The sequence below is a fragment of the Gigantopelta aegis genome, chromosome 6, assembly GCF_016097555.1.
Source record: "Gigantopelta aegis isolate Gae_Host chromosome 6, Gae_host_genome, whole genome shotgun sequence".
Classification (NCBI taxonomy): domain Eukaryota; kingdom Metazoa; phylum Mollusca; class Gastropoda; order Neomphalida; family Peltospiridae; genus Gigantopelta; species Gigantopelta aegis.
The window spans coordinates 16,678,485-16,702,947 of record NC_054704.1 but is presented as its reverse complement, the minus strand read 5'-3'; the positions used below and the strand labels follow the sequence as shown (position 1 = coordinate 16,702,947).

General features: G+C 36.1%; 1 protein-coding gene across 1 annotated transcript in view; it reads right to left on the bottom strand.

Moving 5' to 3' along the window:
* Window positions 1-24,463, bottom strand: part of LOC121374960 (neuronal calcium sensor 2-like) — a 192,142-nt gene that overhangs the window by 157,118 nt on the left and 10,561 nt on the right. Inside the window, exon 2 of the mRNA XM_041502112.1 lies at window positions 9,322-9,457. The gene's annotated coding sequence lies outside the window, so the exon portion shown is untranslated. The remainder of the gene's footprint in view (window positions 1-9,321; window positions 9,458-24,463) is intronic.

Genomic DNA, 24,463 nt, shown 5'->3' with positions numbered 1-24,463 from the left:
CAGGCAGGATAGCACAAACCATGGCCTTTGTTGAACCAGTTATGGATCACTGGTTGGTACAAGTGGTTTACACCTACCCATTGAGCCTTGCTGAGCACTCACTCAGGGTTTGGAGTCGGTATCTGGATTAAAAATCTGTCCGAGCTATATCTCCATGAGACCTGAACCAAAATTTAGATCTGGGCCATGTCCCATGAAGTGATCTTAGCCCTGACATCACCTCAAGTACATGTATAACTACCGTATGCACTTACGGTGAACTTGGTGCTAAGATCACTTAGTGGAATGGGGCCCAGGTTTATTACTGGTCTGAAGTGTGTGCAGCTGAAAGATTCACTTGATAAACACTAGAAGCCATGCTTGAAAAGAGTAATGATTTAAAACAGATCAGAAGAAATGTTAAACCCATTCCAAATGATTGTGACCTTTCCCTGATGTCAGAATCCTTTGGACTGGAAATATGCTGTTGAACAGCTCATCCGGTAAACAATCACAACAAAAAAGAAATCTGTCCATCTAAATTAGGATTCAGAATCACCAGCAATTAGAGAAACGTTTATAAAGTTCTTAATGTCTTTGACCTTACCCATTGGTTACAACTAATTTTTGGAACTGGTAATGTATAGGTGAAAGACACACCTGATGAACAATCATACCAAATAAAATAAAAAATCATCCATTTAAAGCAGCAGTCCCGGGAATATTTTTATTATTTAAGCATATAAAATAGATGATTCAGTTCTGTTTGGTACATAAAAGGTCCACCACATCGCTATAGTTTCACAATGCTCGCTTATCTATATTATCTTGGTCAACTACAAACGCAACGGCCAGCTTTGTTTTTTTTCATTTAGCGGTACGCCAGTAGAACTGGGACTTTACGTGATTTGCGCAGGCGCTGAGCTTCTCACGTAATTTTGAACAAATTTACCGGTAACTGCCTTGGTCGAGGGATCGTCTCATATCTCCAAAACATATTATATCCATAGAGGTATGGTACAATACCTTTCCAGGGGTCGTTGGGGGATTTGCCTTGAAATTTTGACAGTGGCCAGCGGTTGGCATACGTGTTACATGTAAGGGGGTGTTAATAATTTGCTGCTTGAGAATTATACTGTTCTATCGACGAAATTGGGTCAAATGGAGTTATGGGTATCATTGGAAAGCTGACATTATAATCTTGAAGATGAAACCGGTTTCAGTTGCAAACTGTTACTTGTAATAAAGGTATTAACGGAATTATTTTGTTCTATCTCAAAATAATCACTCGGTCCTAATGTTAAACTGTTCTATCTTAACTGACCAATCATATGTTATCAAACATGACATGTGACACCAAAATCCTTTGATGATGGTAAGTTCAGAACCGGTCATTTTAATCTATTGAAATCAGGTACAAATATATCTCCAAGAACAAGTTTATTGTGTTTGTAACCAAAATGGAATGTCAAAGTAAACACATGCAAAGTTTCATTACAATGTATTCAGAATAAAAATTGTCATCCGCACCCCTTGGATCCTCTGCTGAAATGTCATTGAACTTGTCCCTACGTTATGACGAGTTTATTGGTGTTGTAGGCAAGTGCACTGATTGCAATCCTAGATAGGTTTGTAACAGATTTCCCCGAGATAAAAGACATTATTTTGTTGTCCGATTCATGTGTCACGCAAAACACAAACTCTATCATGCTCACAGCATTGAAAGAGTTTATCGCCAGATCTAGAGTCCAAATTATTCAGCAAAACTTTTGTGAACCAGGGCTCTCTTCAATTCAGGAAGTAGGTTATCTCTACAGCAAAATTGAAGGAAAAGACCTTAAAGGTCAAAGAGCACTATAGCCCATTGAGTTTTATTTGTTTATTGAAACAAGTCGGTAGACAGCCTATGGTCATCATTCAAATGAAAGCCAACATGTTCTTAGATTATCAGTCTGTATTAAAATGCCTAAAGTTTCATGATATACATGTACTCTTCACAAAATTAAAAATGATCAGTATTTCATCTCAGAAACCCAAAGTAGCACATTTTAAATTATCATTTTCAGTTGAGGAAGATGAAGGTAATCTTCGACAAAAAGCAAGAAACCAAAACACTAAGTTCCAACTCCCTACCCCATCTGTGTTAAAACTGATTCCACAGTTAAGTAAAGACAAAATCATAAATCCATGCTTAAATTCATGTCATTAGATAACATGCAGTCCATCCTACATGTATAGTTACAGACACAATTATACGTACAGTTAGTTAAAGTTGCAGTTGCACTTTCAGTTGCAAATGAAGCTATAGTTAAAGTTTGCAGTTACATTTACGTTTACAGTTATAGTTACAATTGTACCTACCACCATCTAAATCATGATTTTCTTATTTACTACAGTCGAGATTACATGTACATGTTGTAGTTGTTTACAGTTAGATCCCTTTTCTTCTGCAATGTGTTTAAGGATAGTTTTGTTTGTATCTTTTCTTGTTGTGGTTCGAATGTTATTTTGTTAACGTCAAACTTTATAGACTGATGGACACCAGAACCATTCAAAAGAAAAATAAACCTAACTAAATTACAAAATGGAATTACCGTTTTCTCTATTAATGTTAAACAGTTTCCAGAAGTTGGCCTTTTGTTTTTGTTTTACAAGTTATTAAAAACATGTGTTTAAATAGAATACTAATTTTATTTAATTTGTTTCAGAGTTATAACTAAGTGCTGTAGTTTGCATTGCCAAAAACAAACAAAAAACAAAAAAATTATGTTTTTATTTGTTACATGGATATAATTTGGTCACAAGTCGATTTACTTGTGTATATTTGTATATATGTTTTACTCATAGTGGTGCGTTACTTTTTCTGCTCAGTATAAAATACCCTGCTGTTTAGTTTGATGTTTAGGGCCGCACGTGTAATCTGTGCATGGAATTTTCCACTGCTGGCTGCTGTGACAAAACCAGTGTGGGTCGCATTGTTCAGTCAGTTGGACCCAGATAGCTACAGGCTTTGCACGTGTTGGAAAGTTAGGACAATGTGGTAGAGATGTGTAGGATTTGGCGTGGACAGCTGGGGTGAGTACTGATTTTTGTACATTGTTTTATTTGGCAAAATATTTTAAATAGCATTTAATCAAAATTGCGCCACTTTGAGCATTTGTATGGTGTAGTTAACAAACCAGTTGTTGTCTATAATTAGGTAATAGTTAAATATTATGTAGTTAAATATTATGTAGTTAAATATTATGGATTTAATTAGTATGTATTTAAAAGTTTTACAACATATACAAAAAATATTGGAGGTATCAAATGTTCATAATGAGGTATTTTAAGAACTTGTGTTAGGATAGTGGTTCACAATTTATGTTCCGAGATTCCACTGTGTATTAGTCTACAATATAGTAGTAGAATCGTTTTGTGACTAGCATATGGCTAGTATTTAAGGTGTATGGTGAATAGTTAAAGGTAACTATTGGTTATGAAATTAATTTATTTCATGTGTGCACATTCGCAGAACTGTCGCCGACAGTTGATTTAGGGGTCGTGTCATTGAACATAATATTTGTATGTTGACCCATTTTTCTTGTAGGTTTTAGTTTTGTTTGTTGGATGTTTTGAGGCTGAGATGGTTGCCATAGCCATGAGAGGTAGACGAGTTCGGGAGACGAACAGACGTCACAGCCATTGATGATTTTGCAGTTTGAGACAAGAACTGTCGTTGATTTGGTGAAACATGGAAAATGGAATAGTGGAACAGATTTGTGACCATGACGTCAACATGAGCATTTGAAGGACACTTGGGATGTATCATGAACTTTTGACAGCTGTTAATTTTAAACCCGTGAACGCTGAATAAGAGCATTGTTTGAATTTAATTAACTATTTATGTTTGATTGTGAAAGGTTGAAATTAATGTTGTAGAATTGTCAATTTAAAAGGGGGAACATAACTTTGTAATTTGGTACCATGAAGCTTTGTTAAACCTGTGTTTTTGTTTATTTTATTTTAATATATTTATATTAAATCTAACTGGGTTGTTATTTTTGTTGAGAAGTTAAAGTAGTAACTGAATCATCCCTTGGTCATACCTGGTTGTGACAAATTTATTAAAGTATATTTGATCTTTACGAAATATGTTTTCACTTGCTGGAAGCTGCAGAATAAAGAAAATGTGAAATTTTCATTGACTATTCCACTTTATAACAAACCTATGGGCAAATCTATTGTAAAGCAAATAGAACAGTATAATTTACTGCGTAAGTTTCATTTGTTGTAATTATTATGTTCTATCTCAAAGTCTTATTTTGTTGTTTTGGAGTATTTACTAATATTTTGTTGAGTTTTATATGCCCAATTGACAGTGTTCAAGTTAAAAAATACATATGATATAGCTGGTGCCTTGTAATAAAAGCTTATTTAGTAATACCAACACCTCAAACTTTCAAACTCAATTTCCCAACATTTCGAAAAAGTGCAGATAGAACAAAATAATTCTAAAGCAGCGAATTACGTAGAGGGGTAGGGGTAGAGGAAGAGGGTGTTGTGTTCGATTTACGTAACATTTTTTAAGACTATATGTTATTTTTATTCATTACTTAGATGGTAAAAGGTGTTTTTTGGAAATGCGTGGTCAGTCTAGGATCGATCCCCATCAGCGGGTGTATAAAATGCCATGGTATGTGATATCCTGTCTATGGGATGGTACATATAAACGATCCCTTGCTAAAAAAAAATGTAGCGGGTTTCCAAAGCACGTGTGCAGGGATTTCAGCAGGGTTGGTGTTATAGACTGTGTTGAGCGAAGTTTATATGGGGCCACCAGAAAATATATTTAAATTTTTTTAAGCTTGGGCAAGTAAGGGTTTCGACCTCCAATACCCTCCCCCTGCACATGCACCCGATTCCTCTCTAAGATTATATGTAAAAATTACCAAATGTTTGGCATCCAATTGATGTCATTAAACAAAAACAAACAAAGGCAAAAAAAACACAACAACAACTAACTTTACCCTTTCAAAACGAAAGAATATTTATTTGAATTTGTCGATTTTAACACACGTAAAATTAAGAAGTGAAAACATTCATTGTCTACTTTAGAATATTTTATTAAAAAAATATATACATGATCAATGTGTTACTAGTATACAAACTAAGCTTTAAAAGTTCTACTAACACTTTATAAAATATGAATTCTGAAATAGGAAGGTACGATTGTCGATAATACATTGTCAAGATCAAACTGGTTTTAACGAAAGACTCTAGTACCATATCCTTAAACGAACGTTCTTCGTACAGCGCAAGACTTCTCATTTCATTTTTTGAGACGAACCCTACAATTTGAAATCGGCAAATGCACATGTTAACTGAAACTGACAACAGACTGTCATTTGTGCTTTGCCGAGCAATGGCAGCACAGGTGACGAATCGAGCGTATAGTTTTGACGATCTCCGTTCATAGCGAACACACAAGTTTTTTAAAAGTGCATTTGAGCTTGTATTTCATATTTGTACATGATAGTCTGTTATAATATGGTAACCAGAGACTGTAACTTTAAGCATTTTGTTACAGCTTCTTATCATTAACTTAAACATTACCAATAACTTTTTTTAATTTAACTGATAAATTTTGGAGAAAAACCAACATTGTGTTTCTGATTATCTTGGTGTTTGTAGTAGCTCAAAATTAATATTACGGTACTTAAAACAGAAGAGGTATGCATCTCAGAAACTAAGGTCTGATGTTTAAAGAATTCTAGAATTAAAGGTGGCTAGAGTAAATTAAAGTGTAAACATGTTTTAAATGAAGATCTTGTTTTCCAGTTAAAACATAATTCTATTCACTCCCATTGTGTACTGCATATCAGGCCACAGACCAGGAGCCTAATTCACTAAACTCTCGGAACTTTGTGATCTCGCAGTGCAATGCTAAAAGACTTGCAAAGAGGATGCTTTGTTGTCTAACAGAGCCTAAAAGACCTTTGTAAATTAGGCCCCAGAATTATTGTTTTTATATACTAGTGTTAATGGCTATAACACTTATGTTAATATCAGTAGGCCTATGGATTTGTTTAATGCATGTTTGCCTGTTTGGGGCAACATGTATCCTAAAAAGGACACCTCTGTTGTCCTGCTCTTTCTCCTAGGATATTGGTTTTCAACACTTTACTTTAAAAAGTCCTACATTTTCATAGGCTGGAATTACCACAAAGAATGCTTTTTTTCTGTTTAACAACACCACTACAACACATTGATTTATTAATCATCGGCTATTGGATGTAAAACATTTGGTAATTTTGACATATAGTCTTTGAGAGGAAACCTGCTAAATTTTTTCCATTAGTAGCAAGTAGCAAGGGATCATTTATATGCACCATCCCACAGAGAGGGCAGCATATACCATGGCCTTTGATATACCAGTTGCAATGCACTGGCCGGTACGACAAATAGCCCAATAGGCCCACCGACAGGGCTCGATCCTAAACTGACCATGCATCAAACAGGCACTTTACCACTGGCCTACATTCCACCCCATCAATGTTGACATGTTACACATGTTTGCAAACTACAAGCTCTCTCCTGTCAACTTCAATCTAATACAAAGTTGTCTGCCATAAAAAAAAAAAAAAAATCAGAATCAAACAGCAGACTATTTGTGCGGATATATTTCTAGATTTTGATCAACTAAATGGGAAGATAACAGTGATCTGTGGCCATGTTAGCCCCCCCCCCCAAGTTTGTTTTGTTTAACGACACTACTAGAGTACACTGATATATTAATCATCAGCTATTGGATGTAAAACATTTGGTAATTTTGACATATAGTCTTAGACAGGAAACTCACTAAATTTTTCCATTATTAGCAAGGCATCTTTTATATGCACCATCCCACAGACAGGACGGCACATGGCCTTTGATATACCAGTCATGGTGCACAGGCTGGAATAAGAAATAGCTCAATGGGCCACCAATGTGGATCGATCCTAGACCGACTGTGAATCAAGCGAGCATTTTACCACTGGGCTACATCTCGCCCCCCCCCCCCCCAAAAAGAAGAAAAACAGAAAAGCCAAATGTGAAAGTATTGCAGTGTTTAGTGGGAGTGTCTTGTTTGAAGTTAAATATCTCAAAATTAAGATTATAGAGTGGCATAATCCGATTATAGGAGTTGACACATTAAGTAAATAAAAACAACAGAAAAATGCTTTTCACACCAAAATGTCCGATCAATGAAAATTCTTCCAGACTTAGCAATACAAACATTTGACTGAAACATCAACTTTAAGAAGTGTGCAGTTGAAGTAAATTAGGTATTGATGTATCCAGTGATGATTGATTCAGTTCAGTTGGCAAGTAATGATTAATTAAGAGGAGTAGACTGGATAGCTCCAGAGCAGACAGCTTGATGGAGAACCAACAGGTCTTCAGGATACTGTGATGTGGCGGGACATAGCCCGGTGGTAGAGTGCTCCCTTGATGAAGAACCAACAGGTCTTCAGGATACTGTGACGTGGCGGGACATAGCCCAGTGGTAGAGTGCTTGGTTGATATACAACCAACAGGTCTTCAGGATACTGTGACGTGGCGGGACATAGCCCAGTGGTAGAGTGCTCGCTTGATGGAGAACCAACAGGTCTTCAGGATACTGTGACGTGGCGGGACATAGCCCAGTGGTAGAGTGCTCGCTTGATGGAGAACCAATAGGTCTTCAGGATACTGTGACGTGGCGGGACATAGCCCAGTGGTAGAGTGCTCGCTTGATGGAGAACCAACAGGTCTTCAGGATACTGTGACGTGGCGTGACATAGCCCAGTGGTAGAGTGCTCGCTTGATATACAACCAACAGGTCTTCAGGATACTGTGACGTGGCGGGACATAGCCCAGTGGTAGAGTGCTCGCTTGATGGAGAACCAACAGGTCTTCAGGATACTGTGACGTGGCGGGACATAGCCCAGTGGTAGAGTGCTCGCTTGATATACAACCAACAGGTCTTCAGGATACTGTGACGTGGCGGGACATAGCCCTGTGGTAGAGTGCTCGCTTGATGGAGAACCAACAGGTCTTCAGGATACTGTGACGTGGCGGGACATAGCCCAGTGGTAGAGTGCTCGCTTGATATACAACCAACAGGTCTTCAGGATACTGTGACGTGGCGGGACATAGCCCAGTGATTTTTAATAACTGAATCTTTAATCAGTTTTGTAATTAGTATGAAAAGATCTTTAGTGAGCAATTTCTTACAGACAAGCTATCACATACCACTGACCGGATCTATCTATTGTGAAATGACCTTTGTTCATCGTGGTCTAATGTCCATGTATTTCATGCACTAGTACAGTCAATGAAAATGTAATACATGAATACATATAATGCAAATTTATTTTTATCAAAACACCAAGAATTTAAGTTCATGAAAATAAAGGATGTCAGAGAATCTGGAAGGAAGAAGGAAGGAATGTTTTATTTGATGATGCACACTTGACACATTTTAATCATCGTTGTATGGCTTAATAAACACTACCCAAATGTGCATTCCAATAACATTTGGTTCATAACAATACTTGTCATTTTGTGGTTTGTAACAATACTTGTCATTTTGTGGTTTGTAACAATACTTGTCATTTTGTGGTTTGTAACAATACTTGTCATTTTGTGGTTTGTAACAATACTTGTCATTTTGTGGTTTGTAACAATACTTGTCATTTTGTTCGCTCTAAATTGTTGTTTAAATCATCAACTTTCGGAACATATTTAAAACAAAAAGCAGAAAATATATACCTGCCTTTAATTAATTTTGTCAAGTATGTGGAAGTTTGTTTTGTTTAACGACACCAGTAAAGCATATCAGCTATTGGATGTCAAACATTTGGTCATTTGACATATACCCGGTAGTCAGAGAGGAAGCCTACTACAATTTTTCCATTAGTAGCAAGGGATCTTTTATATGCACCATCCCACAGACAGGATAGCACATACCATAGCCATTGATATACCAGTGGTGCACTGGCTGGAATGTGAAATAGCCCAAATAGGCCAACCATCGATCATTGGATCGATCCAAGACTGACCACACATCAAGCGAGTGCTTTACCACTGGGCTATATCCCGCCCCTAGAGTATGTGAAGAAAACAAAAAGCGTAATGTTTCACATTAGTTTCTTAAAATTAATGTCATTAATAATTAAATGCTAGTAATGGCTCCTTTTATATAGAACTAATTAACAATAATAATATAGTAATTTGTTTTTCAGTACATAACCCTTGGTAATGACTGGTCCTTTGGGGTTGGTGACCTATGTTTGTAGTCTCCACTAATAAATTAGATGGATGATTAAAGAAGTTTACCTGGCACTATGATGATCACAGCTAATTATTACAAGTTCATCGGCTGGTCACAAGGATGGCTTGGATCTCAGTCAGTGAATTACCAGTAATTCCAAACCATGCAGGTTATTACATCAACAAATACATGGCATCGGTTCTGAAAAAAACAAAAAAAAACCACATACACAAATTTCAGTTAAATTACGTTTGAACATTGTGTATGTCTATTCAATCTTGACAGAAATGCAGTAAATGACTTGTCTATTCAAACTTGACAGACATGCAGTAAATGACTTGTCTATTCAAACTTGACAGACATGCAGTAAGTGACTTGTCTATTCAAACTTGACAGACATGCAGTAAGTGACTTGTCTATTCAAACTTGACAGAAATGCAGTAAGTGACTTGTCTATTCAAACTTGACAGAAATGCAGTAAGTGACTTGTCTATTCAAACTTGACAGAAATGCAGTAAATGACTTGGAAACTGAAACATTCAGTCAGTGTATTGAGGGGTGGGATGTAGCCCAGTGGTAAAGCGTATGCCTGATGCACAGTCCATCAAGGATCGATCCCCATCGGTGGGTCCATTGGGCTATTTCTCGTTCCAGCCAGTGCACCATGACTGGTATATCAAAGGCTGTGGTATGTGCTATCCTGTCTGTGGGATGGTGCATATAAAAGTTCCCTTGCTACTAATCGAAAAATGTAGTGGCGTGACATCACTAATGATAGGTTTAGCACTGAAACATACACAGTGATGTAACAAAATAATGTCTTGTGATTAAAATTTGACCAATCAAGATTATAAGAAGTGATATCCCCTAGGAGAATATCGCAGGAGATATAGCAAATTATAGTGCCAGCGATATCTCCTAAAAAAGCCTTTAACGGATGATAAATCACAGTAGCAGTCTTAGCTACATCGTGGTTAAGCCAGTAAATGAAAGGCTAGTAACCAGGTAGCTGCTGGATTTGCACCCCAGCACTGGTGTCCACCCAGCGCATGTTTTAAGGGCTCAGTGGGGAAATGTATGACCACTACACCAACTTTTCTCTCACTAACCATTAACTCTTTTTCTGGAAAGACAGCCCAATAGTTGAAGTATGTGCTTTTAAGTGTACCAAAGAAAAAAGAAAAAAGAAAAAAGAGATCTCATGCAGCACAAACGCAGATGCTAAATGACAATAGACTGAAGTCAATTGAAACTGACACTATTCAATTAACAATTACCAAGGTGGATGAACCCTTGGTTGATTTAACCCCAGGCCTTGAAATCCGGCATGGTCCATAAACAATTATCAATTATTCAGTACTCCGAAGGTGATACAAATTTAATTAGCTGACATTGGAAGATTGTTTATGTAGATCAGGCTCAGTCCATCCATATCAGCGAATCTCTCTTTTTTTCTTTTTTTCTTGCCTGTGGATCAGTCATTCAACCCTGTTACATGAGAACAGGGCACACACTTTGTAAAATCTAACCCTATGGAAGTGTACAACTGAACAAGTTAGTGTTGATTTAAACACAGTATCTGTTCAAAGAAAGTGTTTCTTACACAAAATGTAGAAAGGAATAAGTTACTTTCCCCAAGATGACAATAGTGTAGAAATGTCTCACCTCAGGTGTGCATTCAACAATGTTAGGGTGACAGGTTCACCTCATGTTTTTTGTTTGTTTGTTGAAAACTTACTTTCACTAATGCCCAAGAAAGGAAAGGAAAGTGGAGGAAAGTTCAATGGCAGATCCAGTGGAGTGCCACAAAGGTCCCATGACCCCCACCCACCCTTTTTAATTACTTTAAACCAAAAAAAATCATCCACAATATACAACACTAAATTGCCTTGAAAATGTGTCTAAGCATTTTAATTTCTAAATTTTTCAGGCAGGCTAAATTTTTTCCTAAAGGTCCAAATGACTTGAAATCCACCCTCAAACTATGGTCCCTAACAAATGGTCATATTTGTCCCCAGTAACATTCATATGGATCATTCTACAATGACTATAATGACCAGATTAACAAGTACAGTGAAACCCTGCTAAACTGGACATCCACTTAACTAAGTAAAAAGTCTGGTTTCAAAGGGTAGTCAGTTTAGAGAGGTTCTGTTGTGTACTGATATTTAAAAAGGAACTGTGACAAACATCCAATTTTGAGAGAAGTCTGGTTTTACATGTATAGACAGTTCAGTTTTGAAAGGTTTCATTGTATAATACCAATGTGACACTGACCAGAAGAAAACTGCCAACAGAGGGAATTAAATATGTGCTCAGTATAAACAGTAGATTCCTACTTGTGTGGAGCCACAGGGCAAGGTGGACAGAAATAATAACCTCGCTGATAGTCACTATACTGGGTATTTAACATCCCCGCCACACAGCGGTAAACCAATTATTAGCAACAATACACACAAATCATACCAGACAGCCTTACTTAAAAACAAAATGAGCTTTATTTTCGTTACTTAGAAAAAATAACAGGCTTTATGTTCAATCTCTGGAGTTCAACAGGTAACAAAGACAGGAGACCTATAATTATGAAAATATTCAAATCAAATGGCTGTAAAGCCATTTTGTAATATGATGGATGTATAGAAATGCCATTTCATTTTCAATTATTAAATGGGATTTCAAACCTAAAACTTTGTCATTTGTTAGACAATGGATTGTTAAAGCACCACTAAAGCACATTGATTTATTAATCATGAGTTATTGGTTGTCAAACATTTGTTAAGTTTGATATATAGTCTTGTAGAGGAAACCCACTATATTTTTCCATTAGTAACAAGGGATCTTTTATATTCATCATCCCACAGACAGAATAGCACATACCACAGCCTTTGATATACCAGTCATGGTGCACTGGCTTGAACACGAAATAGCCCAATGGGCCTACAAACGGGGATCAATCCTAGACTGACTGTGCATCTTTACCACTGTATACATATTATCACTGTGCAATAGGCATATTCACCTGACCTGAATCCCTTTGAGTTTCTAGTTGTATTTTACAAATAACATGTCTGGACACTTGCGCAATAATAGGTTGCCAGTTTAACACATGATGCAGGCTCCACTTTAGCATTTCACGTTGCGTGAATCATGTCAGTAAAATGTTTCGATTGCTGTACTAGAGTTACAATGAAAAGGCTTCCACTATACATGTAGTCTCACGTTTAAAATAAAAACAGGCTCTGCCACCACTGTGTGAAATGTCCTGAATGCTAAAAGAGCATTTCAGAGCGATTCATGTAGCATGTTTTTTTATGTTTAGCCAATGGGATTCCTGTATTTGAGACTGAATGCTACTCGTATGGGTTTATCGCCAAGATGGAAATAGTTGACTGAAATGTTAAATACAGTGTAAATATCTCACCACATGGCAAAAACCTCCAACAAACACCCCCCTCCCCCAACCCCCCCCCCTACAAAACAAAACACTATTTAAACTGCTATAATAATCCTGACAAGTATGTTGAAAACAGATACTTCTTGCTTTGATGAATTTATAATAATGATTTCAAGACTAGCATACTAGCATTTCACTGCAATTCACAAAATTTAATTTCAGACAATCTGTTATGTTTGACGTGCACTATAGCCCATTTATTTCTCATGCTGAAGGGTCCTTAAACACTTATGCAATCATTCATTCATTATTTATTAATTCATCCATCTCTCTTATGTGCATATAAGAAATAAAATACCCAAAACATAGCAATGTGAATAGGTGCTCCGTAAAGTAAGGTGAAAATCAAGCATTAATAAATGAAGAGATAAAGTGTTATCCATTAAACATTCAAACAGTAGACCAGACTCAAATTAAACCCCTAATCTCCATCAGTCAGTTGGGTGCTCACTAGTAGATGTCAAAGAGTGGAAATAACAGTAATTGGTGCACATACAGAAAAAAAGGATAAAATGATCACACACAAAGAAATAGCCTTTTTATATTCTTTTGAAATACCTAAATGTCATGGGCAGAACCTCTGAAGTTAAAGAATAAATATTTGAATCTTCAGTCTATAAGCATGTCACACTAATGGAAATAAATTAGAATAGAGTAAATACAGCAAAGGACCAATAGTTAGTATAGGTCACCAATTCAATTATTCAAATAAATTAGAACAGAGTAAACACAGTAAAGGACCTATAGTTAGTATAGGTCACCAATTCAATTATTCAAATAAATTAGAACAGAGTAAATACAGCAAAGGACCTATAGTTAGTATAGGTCACCAATTCAATTATTCAAATAAATTAGAACAGAGTAAACACAGTAAAGGACCTATAGTTAGTATAGGTCACCAATTCAATTATTCAAATAAATTAGAACAGAGTAAACACAGTAAAGGACCTATAGTTAGTATAGGTCACCAATTCAAAGATTCAAGTATCTAGAAGAAAATTTTAAACTCACAATGAAAGTATGAATGAATAGTTAATGATATCCCTTCACAAAAAATATATATAGAAGACCACCATTCTGACATGTTTTTAAATCAATGCATTAAATTTTTAAAAAGCAGATGACAATATTTCAAAATCTTAGGTAAGAAGTAGTCAGTCAGTGTGATATTTACCTATAGTCTGTCCCACAGGGAACACCTTGTTTGATACTATGACATTTACTACAGGTTATTTATTTTTGAGCCAATTGTTTTCAAAATTGCACACAAAAATAGTATGTTAAGTGTTATTTACAAAAAGCATTTTTATAGGTTGATAGGATGGACTATGAGTAATCAATTGTTCAGTTATGTGAATTACATATCCAGTGATTACAACTCAACTACTATCAAACGTACAAACATCAGTCTATAACAATATGGAATACATACCCGTTTTGGAAAACATTTTGAGCCCTATTTTACAAAGCAATCTTACTGCTAAAATCACCTGAAGTCATTAAGTTTTTGTAGAACTTATAGTGACATATGGTGATTTCAGTGCCAAGATCGCTTTGTAAAACATGGCCCATGCAGAGAAGTCTTATGTTGCAACTTTTAATGTTAGAACATAAAAGGAAGGACATGTTTGATTTAACGATGCACTCAACACATTTTATTCATGGTTATATGTGTCAAACATATGGTTAAGGACCACAGATATTGAGAGAGGAAACCTGTCGCAACTTCATGGGCTACTCTTTTTGATTAGCAGCAAGGGATCTTTTATATGCACCATACCACAGATAGGATAGTACATACCACAACCTTTGTGGTGCACTTGCTGGAATGAGAAATAGCCCAATGTGTTAGAATATACAAAATGGCAGTTTGTGAGAATTTGAAATTTGAAATTGTGTGACTGACATGCAAACAGAATGATGGTTAGCCTGAAAATAATAGACAACTTTTTTCATTAACTGCATATTATGAAATTCTTATACAGTGAAACTTCTCTAAACCGAACACCCTTGGGACTGAATAAAATGTTTGGTTTAGAGGGGTGTTCGGTTTACTGAGGTTTTAAGAAACAGCCTTGATAACCATTTTTTAATTTTTACTATTAATATTACCAAGGTACAAATGTGTGTTAAATTACATTTATAAACCAACAATAACCAAATTAAAGTGGAAACTCTTTATGTAGATTGTTGAGCTTTTTGTGAACAAATAACACAAATACATTTGGAACATGTAACACATTGAAACGTCAAGAAATGTTCTGAGTTTTTCTTTTAACAGTCGGGCTTAACACAGTGTTCCATTGTTACCTGCCGACGAGCACATTATGTAAAATAATCAGATATAACCAGCGATAAATTTGTTCGGAAAAGGTAATAATCTCATTCCCAATAAACACAGTGCACATGAATATTCCCATTACAAACTTAAAGGTGTTAATTGAATGACAAGGCTTAACCGAAATCTAGGTAACAGAGACTAATTAGAGCATTGTTCGACAAACGCTCAAACACGTCCCGGACATGCTACACCGAGCATGTGCATACCATCTGGTATAGTTAGTAACACCGCGACTTTGACAACTAATTGGTATGGTCGAGACAGGTGACGCTCCTTCAGAGTTTTTAATTGTTCGGTCTTCAGAGGTAAAATTTGTATTGAATAAACAAAACGGGAAATGGAAATTCGTTCGGTATTCAGAGTAGAGGGGTTTCCGGTTTTCAGGGGTTTATTTCAGTGGTTAAAGCTGCGTAAAACACGGGACCGTGAAAAAAGTTTGGTGTTGAAGGAATTCCGGTTTACTGAGGGTCCGGTTTAGAGAAGTTTCACTGTATCTATCATTCTGGTATGCACTGCCAGACATCTACATGTAAGTTATTGTAGAACTTAGTGATTTAAGGTGATTTTAGTGCCAAGATTGTTTCGCAAAACTTGGCCCTGGTGAGTCTTATGTTGCAACTTTTAATTTTAGAATGTACCAATTCATCATGTAACCGATTTGTGGTTTGTGAGAATTTGAAGCTGTGTGACCAACATGCGAACAGAACAATGGTTAGCTGGGGTGTAGCCAGAGAGGAAAAAATGCAAGCATAACCCAGACCTGTAAAATAAATATCAGTGTCATGGGAAAAGTAAAATAAATCGGGGGAAATTCCCGACGAGGCAAGCGCCTCCTATGCCTCATGCTGGCCATTGGTTAGCATGATATATTGTGCCCTGAAAAGCAGACTCTTTTTTTTTCAATAACTACATAATATTCTGATATCAGTCAGTCTGGCATGCACTGCCAGACTTCTAAAATAATAGGTTTTCTCTTACAAACTTTACGACATTACAGAAACACTTGGGATGTGCAGAAATGTGTAATCCAGGCATTAAACTTTAAGTGGTACAGATTTTCAAGCGCTGTAAAAGCTGAAAAGGTGCTGCAGTGTTGAGCAGAGGACAGACAATGTTCAAATTGTCTAATAAAACTAAAATAAATGTTTTATTTAACAACACACTCAACACATTTTATTTAGGGTTATATGGCGTCGGACATATGGTTAAGGACCACATAGATATTGAAAGAAGAAACCCACTGTCGTCACTTCATGGGCTACTCTTTTCGATTAGCAGCACAGGATCTTTTATATGCACCATCCCACAGACAGGATAGTACATATCACGACCGTTGCTACACCAGTTGTTGAGCACTGGCTGGAACGAGAAATAGCCCAATGGGTCCACCGATGGGGATTAATCCTTAACTGACCGCGCATCAAACAAATGCTTTACCACTGGGTTACGTTCCGCCCATAAACATAGCTACAAGTCTGCATGTGCACTTCACCCACCAATGTTGATCAATAGGCAGCGACATTCGACAATAATATATCAAAATGTACTTAGTCTCACACTCTGTTTTGACAAGTTTAATGCATGGAAAATAATTGCTTGATGCTGCCTAAGTATTTAAAGCTTTGTTGATCCAAAGGACTACCAATCAAAAGAGTAACATTTACTGCTAGTGAAAGGAAAAGAAATCTATGCTTAATGACACCCCACCACATTACAAAGGTTTGGCAGTATATTTTATGTTGGTTTATTTTTGCGTGTGCTACATCATCACTTCTTGAGCCTGTTGGCACATGTACATGTAATAGGAATTACATCCTCAAGGCAAAGTGCATGTACCGACTAAACATGTAAATATTCATTTAAACAAATTATATATATTTATTTCAAGACTGTTGCAGTTATTTTGTTGGTATCAACATGAAGTTCTCTGTGTATTTGTTTTGATTGCTGCCCATCCTTTAAAATAAAATACCACTAGATTTTCAGATCTTACTCTTAATCTTTTAAACTCCAGTCTAACTGGAGTGAGAGTGGGAGTGAGAGTGAGAGTGAGAGTGGGAGTGGGAGTGGGAGTGGGAGTGGGAGTGGGAGTGGGAGTGGGAGAGAGAGAGAGAGAGAGAGAGAGAGAGAGAGAGAGAGAGAGAGAGAGAGAGAGAGAGAGAGAGAGAGAGAGAGAGAGAGAGAGAGAGAGAGAGAGAGAGAATGTGTGCCACATTTTCCTTTTACTTAATTTAAATAGTTTTATTTTCTGGGTGAGGGGTATATACTGTATAGAAAAAAGAAGTGTCTCCTGCCCTTCCCACATTCTTCAAACCTCATACAACTTACTTTTCTTTTTGTTTAACTTTATATTTGTTCTTGTCTGCTAGTCTGAACAAATACTGTTCATGTGCAAACAAAGCAAAACACAATTGATTTGAAAATCTTTTTAGGTGTAGTATTTATGAACATATTTCACTGTACACCTTATAAAAGAAATAATTGTGAAATTTAAAGTACAACACTCTTAAAATGTGGGAACTGATGAAACCAATGAATCAACACTGACATAAAATCTATGTATGTGTATGTATATAAACAACCAACTTCAATATTTATTTTTAAATTCTAATCGTAAAAAGGTAGAATATCATTAAAATTTTCAAATGAAGTATGTATATTGTTGTTTATGTAAGAGAATGTAGCAAAAAATATCCATTAAAATAACCAATTTTGAACTGATCAATAGACTGTAAAAAGTGTTACAGAAAGTAGTACCAAGGTCAGACAACTCATCAGTGAAACTGTCTGCTTTAATTGGTTTAACACTTGGAACAATGCCAGACTGGAAGCTGTTGTAGCCAAGCAAGACCTAAAGGCACAAGTGTCAAAGATTGTTAAGATACATTGGCCAATAATTTTACTGTTCATTCAAACATGGCAAAATGCAATCAGGAAAATCTAATATAGGCTAATAGTAAATTTTTGGCCAGTGACATATAACTATTTTAAACTTATTTCTGAAATAATAATATTGCAAAAAATAAACTGTTTATTTACTGATACTGTAGCAGTTTATTTAATCAGTGGTTTATGGGTGTCAACCTTATACTGTAAAATATAGTCAAGAATTTAAGAGAAGAAAACAATTGCCTTACATAAGCTACTCTTTTATTAACTGAAATTTTTCAATCACCGAGTGCAATCCACTCTAAAGCCATGGAATATGTTGTCCTGTTGGGAGGATTTCTCATTTACCCCCCCCCCCCCCCCATGGTGTCTGTATGGTTTGGGGCTTTGTATTAATAAATCTTCTGTTTTTTTAAAAGCCCTTCCTACTCCTTTAGAGCCAAGGCCCGGTCCTGAGCAGTGAGTCATCTGAAATGAACACATGATCTACAGTTGAATAGGAACATAAAACTTGATATACCATATGTTGTGAAACCCTGCAACACAGGCTCCTCTGTAAACCTGATTTCCTCAAAACGGGACATTTTCTTTACAGTCCCTTGTTAAATATCAGTACAAAACCGGATACCCCTTAAAACTATTATAATAGTATAGTACTTAGTATACATGTATTTTCGTTTCCAGTATTTCACTGAGGGCCTAGTGGAAGATTAGCTTGTGCTAAACCTGTCACCCTCATTAAATAAAGTTATTATTATTATTACTAACTTTTTACTTGGTCCCATGACTGTCCGTTTCAGAGGACTTTCACTGTACATGTAACTGTATATCTATTTGGAAATGAAATTGGTTGAATTTAAAAAAAAAAAAATTACCAATTGCACTTGCATTTTAAAATGTTGCATTAGTCTACATGTAAAACACCACCCCAGACCTATCAGTGACAACAGATTTAAAAGATATCGCAATTTTCCTGACATGATGTAATAAATACATTTCATTTGGATTGCAATTTGCCCCCTTTCACACCAATCTAACGCTATTTATCTGAATACTACTATCTACATTACCAGATCAAAGTTCCTAATAGACATTGGTCTGACTTCTTGGCACATTATCAGGTGCACCGTGGCTGTAGTTAACACCCAGCAGGAAATGTAGATACACTTAAAGAGGGGAAGTAATTGCTTAATTCGGTTTACTCTGCATGATGGATCTCTTATCCATCCACCAGTGCTCAGTCAATATGTGTTACTCTCACATTAAGTCACACTTCCCATGCAGAATGAAATACAATTCAAAAATACTTAGCAGAATTAACAATTTCCTATCTTGGTATTAGCAATGGGCAGTAATTTGTTTCATACAAACTGTATGTAAATGTATAATATAAATACGACAACAGTTTTTAAAATTAGTCTTCAATCTGTTTAAGCATTTCAGGACTGATGAAGATCCAAATCAAACCTAAGGCTATATACCCAGTAGTCACATAGTTGTGAAATATACTGAGCTCCATTGGAAATGCACCATTCAGCTTTGGAGTTGCATATGCATGTATATGGGTGTATTTTGGTGAGCAATAAATAACCAAAATATTGCATACAAGGATTAGGATTATTGTGCATTTCATAGCAACATGCAATTGAGATCAGTATAGTTTATTTTTTTCAAAGAGAGGGTGTAATAAAAATTATGCTATTGAATTCATGGGCTCCTCTTAGTATCTGGCCCAGCGAAAATTGCCCCATACCATTACTCTCTTGATGTGATCACCGTGGTTCCAACGTTAGAAAGACAGGATGGCTGATTGGGAAGAATGAAGGAAGGAAATATTTTATTTAATGATGCACTCAACACATTTTATTTATGGTTATATAACATCAGACATATGTTTAAGGACCACACAGATATTGAGAGAGGAAACCCGCTGTCGCCACTTCATGGGCTACTCTTTTCGATTAGCAGCAAGGGATCTTTTATATGCACCATCCCACAGACAGGACAGTACATACCACGGCCTTTGTTACACCAGTTGTGGAGCACTGGCTGGAACTAGAAATAGCCCAATGGGTCCACCAATGGGGATTGATCCTAGACCGACTGTGCATCAAGCGAATGCTTTACCACTGGGCTACGTCCTGCCGGTTGGGAAGAAAACTAACTTCAGCGAGTCAGCTGAAGGAAGGAGACAATATCTCAAGATTTTAGGTAAATGGAACTTCATTCATATGATTTTTACCTAGGTAACCAGTTGTTTGGTTATTCCAATTATCTTTGCATAGCGAATAAAATTGTTGATCCTTAAGTAACCAATAGACAGTATGTGTGATTTTAAACTTGTCTAGCCATCATATGAACAAAACAATGGTACATGTGAAATATTGTGCCCTGTGAAGTGAATACATACTCTGACCTCTTACACGTAAATACTGCCATATATGCTACTTTTCATTTCAAGTTGTACTACTACATTAAATATCACTTCTTGTTGCAAAACTAGGGGTGGTACATAGCTCAGTGGTACAGCGCTCGCTTGATGCGCGATCGATCTAGGATCGATTCCCATCAGTGGGCCCATTGGGCTATTTCTCGTTCCAGCCGGTGTTCCACAACTGGCATAACAACGGCCGTGGTATATACTATCCTGTCTGTGGGATGCTGCATATAAAAGATCCCTTGCTGCTAATCGAAAAGAGTAGCCCATGAAGTTATCAACAGCGGGTTTCCTCTCTCAATATCTGTGTGGACTTTAACCATATGTCTGACGCCATATAACCATAAATAAAATGTGTTAGAGTGCATCGTTAAATAAAACATTTCCTTCCTTCCTTTGTTCCCAAACTATAAGCATTGAATTCCATACTCTGACATTAATATGAATTACTGCACCTGCTACATTTGTTTGTTTTTGCTACTAAAAGGGTTGCACACGAATTCATCAATTTAAGTGTCAGTTAACAATTTATTTAATCATTATAGTTGTTTGTTTTCACTCAGAGGTAATCATCCCCAGGCCAAATATACCAATCTTTTGTTGGATGTCATGATGGCAATGACTAATATTAATAATATGATGAGTCACAACCAACACACAGCCCAGGACACTTAATGTGTAACTCTGCATTGTTCTCAGGAGACTTCTGTTATATAACATGCCAAATTGGCTCTTTTGTAATGGCAATGGTTAGAAATACGATGCACCTGCATGCAGTTAAAACTTTTCTTTTTTTTCTCAGTGTATCCTACAGTCAAGCAAATTAACTGGTATTAAAAAACTGTTAGCTTGAGCTAAATGGGCTGTTGTAAGACTGAAAACAACAGAACAGTTGAACTCCATCTATTATATAAACTGCAGAATATATATATATGATGTATTTTTTTGTTGTTGTTGTTGTTGTTATTAAATTATTAGATATATGGGATAATAATTACTTTAAAAAAAAAATTATATTATTATTATTACTATTATTATATTTAAATATATAAGATTAATAATGGTATGCATACTCGACGTATAGATGTTTTTAATCACTAAAAACTAAGTGCTTTAAGAAGTGAAATACATTGTATGCACTTGATATTGTTGTTTTCTTTTACAACTGAAGCTTGGACCAAATAACCTCAAAGATTGGGTAAATTGTTCAAATATGGTAAATGTTACAGAAACATATAACTGACCAAATTATTATATGCATATTGTTATTATATATTATTTGTTCCCTAATAACAAAAGCCACTGCACTTTCTTACAAAGTCTACATAGTTTATATAAAAAAAGTACTTGATTTCCAGACAATGCTATTGTGGACATGTCTGATTATCACTGAAATAATTTAATCTTCATAGCTGTATTACATATTGTAATAACAAAGCAAAAATTGTATTGTATTATTATATTAAAATAGCATCTAAATAATAATTATTACATAATTAAATCTTCATTTTATAACAGATGATATCCATTGTGTCTAAAATGCCAAGGTACTCATGCCTCTTAAAAGTATATATTAATAAACTTATTTTTTAAATGTTAAAATTTTTGTCTTTAAATGAGCAATGCCACTATCTAAAAGAATTATCTTTTAATTACTTGAATTCCTGAATCAGTCTTAAAATTAAATTATTGTTAAATCGTTTTTACCAGAAAAAAAGAATTAATGTTTTGGGGCTTTTAGTTGTTAATTTTAATGATTAAAGTGTAAAAAGATGTATATTAAAACAGTGATTTTTAGTTGCTTCTTAAACCGTTTTAATAATGACTAACAAAACATGATTATGCACAGTTGGTCCTTAGTCTACTAATCTGATGATCTAGAATGGTTTGGTTTTTCTATCTTGGACACATTTACATCCTTGAAAGAAAGAAAGAAAGAAATGTTTTATTTAACGACGCACTCAACACATTTTATTTACGGTTATATGGCGTCAGACATATGGTTAAGGACCACGCAGATTTTGAGAGGAAACCCACTGTTGCCACTACATGGGCTACTCTTCCGATTAGCAGCAAGGGATCTTTTATTTGCGCTTCCCACAGGCAGGATAGCACAAATCATGGCCTTTGTTGAACCAGTTATGGATCACTGGTCGGTGCAAGTGGTTTACACCTACCCATTAAGCCTTGCGGAGCACTCACTCAGGGTTTGGAGTCGGTATCTGGATTAAAAATCCCATGCCTCGACTGGGATCCGAACCCAGTACCTACCAGCCTGTAGACCGATGGCCTGCCACGACACCACCGAGGCCAGTTTCATCCTTGAAAGATGCACAAGATCTATACAGATTCAGATCTTCATGAGTTCTAAAATGGTCTTCAACACATGACTTATCTGCAAGCAACCAAACAAATCAAAGAGGAAAATGTCAGTACACAGAAGTACTTTTGAAAGAATATTATCTTCCCGTGATTTGTCAAAGTAGCACAAACCCACCAACTGCCGGCAACACAAAAAAACCCACCTTACATGTCATGTAAAGAAATGCTTTCAAGCAGCTTGGAAATTACACAATTATTTGTTTGTTTTGTTTTTCTGTGTGGAGCTTTTTAAATGGAAAATTTGGTTTCTTGGCTGTATTAACATGTCATGAAAACTCCAAGTTTTAATTTATTTTCTTAAATGTGTTCTTAGCCACCATGACCACCACTACCACCACCACGACCACCACCACCACCACCACCATCATCATCATCATCACTGCCAACCCCATTATCATCATCACCACCACCAAAAAAATGGAAACCAAAACATTAATTCTGCTCTAAAACATCATGCAAAACAAAGAAATTTGTTGAAGCAGTTTTAAAATCAGCGGGATTTCAATCTGATTTCTCGACAGCATGTCTTATTAACGTGTCTTCAGCTTCACATGTTAAAAGTCGGTGCATGTGTTAGCACTCGAGATTCAGCTCAGATGGTTTCAACACACGTCTTCTTCTGATTTACCGTAATGATTGCCCGTCAAGATAGATTTTAATATGTTTCGACATTCCTGAGCCTTTCACACTTCTTAGAGCTACAACCGACTAGTCTGTATCATCAAATAAGAATAGAAAAACGACACCACTGGAGCGCATTGATTAATTAATCATCGGCTGTTGGATGTCAAACATTTGGATGTCAAACATTTGGTAATTCTGACTCGTAGTCATCAGAGGAAACCCGATACATTTTTCCTAATGCAGCAAGGGATCTTTTATATGCACTTTCCCACAGACAGGAAGGCACATACCACAACCTTTGTCCGGTTGTTGTCCTCTGGTTGGAACGAAAAAAACAACAATCAGCTGAATGGATCCATAAAGGCGGTTCGATCTCGCCTGGGCTGTCACAGTCATAATACTTTGATGAACTCAGGGCTCATCCAGGATTAAAATACCTGTAGCCAAAAAATTGCCAAATGGGATTTGTATTTGCCATAATGAAAATGTTTTAGCCAAAATTGTTATGTGTAGTACTGTATAGAGTATTTATATATGAATATGAAAATGCATCTTTTTCAGCTAATTATGTACAAACTGGAATACATCTGAATAACAAAATTACCCCCTGATCAAAATCAAAGACAGCAGTGGGGATAGGGGCAGTTAATATATTACTTTGATTTTTCAGTGGGTGAAGGGAGATATGCAGAGTTGTAAGCCAATGCCCTCTGCAAACACATCCCAAATTCTAAGGCCTATGGCATTAATAAAAATCTGAGAGCCAATACTCTTCTTTTTTAAACAGTGCTCATTATTTCTGTAAAATAGCAATCTTTATTTTGGTTTGAACTGCTTTTAATTGTATTTTAAAGTAACCCATCTATTACACACCCCAACAATTTCGTAATTTGCACCATTTTGTTGATTTCCGCGTCGTGTTAAATGCTTGTTGTTGATTTCAGCTTGTAAAATACGTAGCCTAAGAGTTCCGACTTCACATTATGACAACTATCCATTTACGTCAAAAGATTTTGATTAAAAAGATAATGAATTAAAATGTTATGGTCTTTTTAAAATCTAGCTAACTTTTGAGATGTC